Below are 539 nucleotides of genomic sequence, written 5' to 3'. Positions count from 1 at the left end.
ACTGAAGTTCCAAATCGGACTTCAAAAGTCCGTAGGTGCTTTTAAGGTTTCGTTTTTCTTGCTGTTCATCAAATATAGAAAAGAATTTCGAACTGAAACTGACAACCGTTTTTTTGGAAACACTAATGGTTACCGATTCAGGTGCAGTAGAAGACCATAAAAGTTTTTATGCTGCATATTCAACCTACACCAGACTCGGGGGTTCATTGATCAGCCTCTCACTCAACCTCCAGGATCATTTTCCACTCGCCAGTGGGCCAAGAAATTGCGGCCTGGAATGGGCCGTCGAAAACGAGAACGAGAAACATGAACAAACCTGGGGGGAAGGCAGAGCAAGCAAGCAAGCACATAGTGGCCGTAGGTAAGGGAGCTCCGGCCATGGACTAACCAGCCGGCTGGTTTTAAGTTGGAGGCTATGGCATTATGGCCTGATTCGCCTGATTCGGCCAGGACCTCGGGAACGAGCGAGCGAGCGAGCACAGCTGAGCAGAACAACAGAGCAGAGCAGTCTGTGTCTACGTAGGTGAGCAAAAGCAGAT

The sequence above is a fragment of the Tigriopus californicus genome, chromosome 10, assembly GCF_007210705.1.
Source record: "Tigriopus californicus strain San Diego chromosome 10, Tcal_SD_v2.1, whole genome shotgun sequence".
Classification (NCBI taxonomy): Eukaryota; Metazoa; Arthropoda; class Copepoda; order Harpacticoida; family Harpacticidae; genus Tigriopus; species Tigriopus californicus.
Note: the sequence above shows the minus strand (reverse complement) of the source record.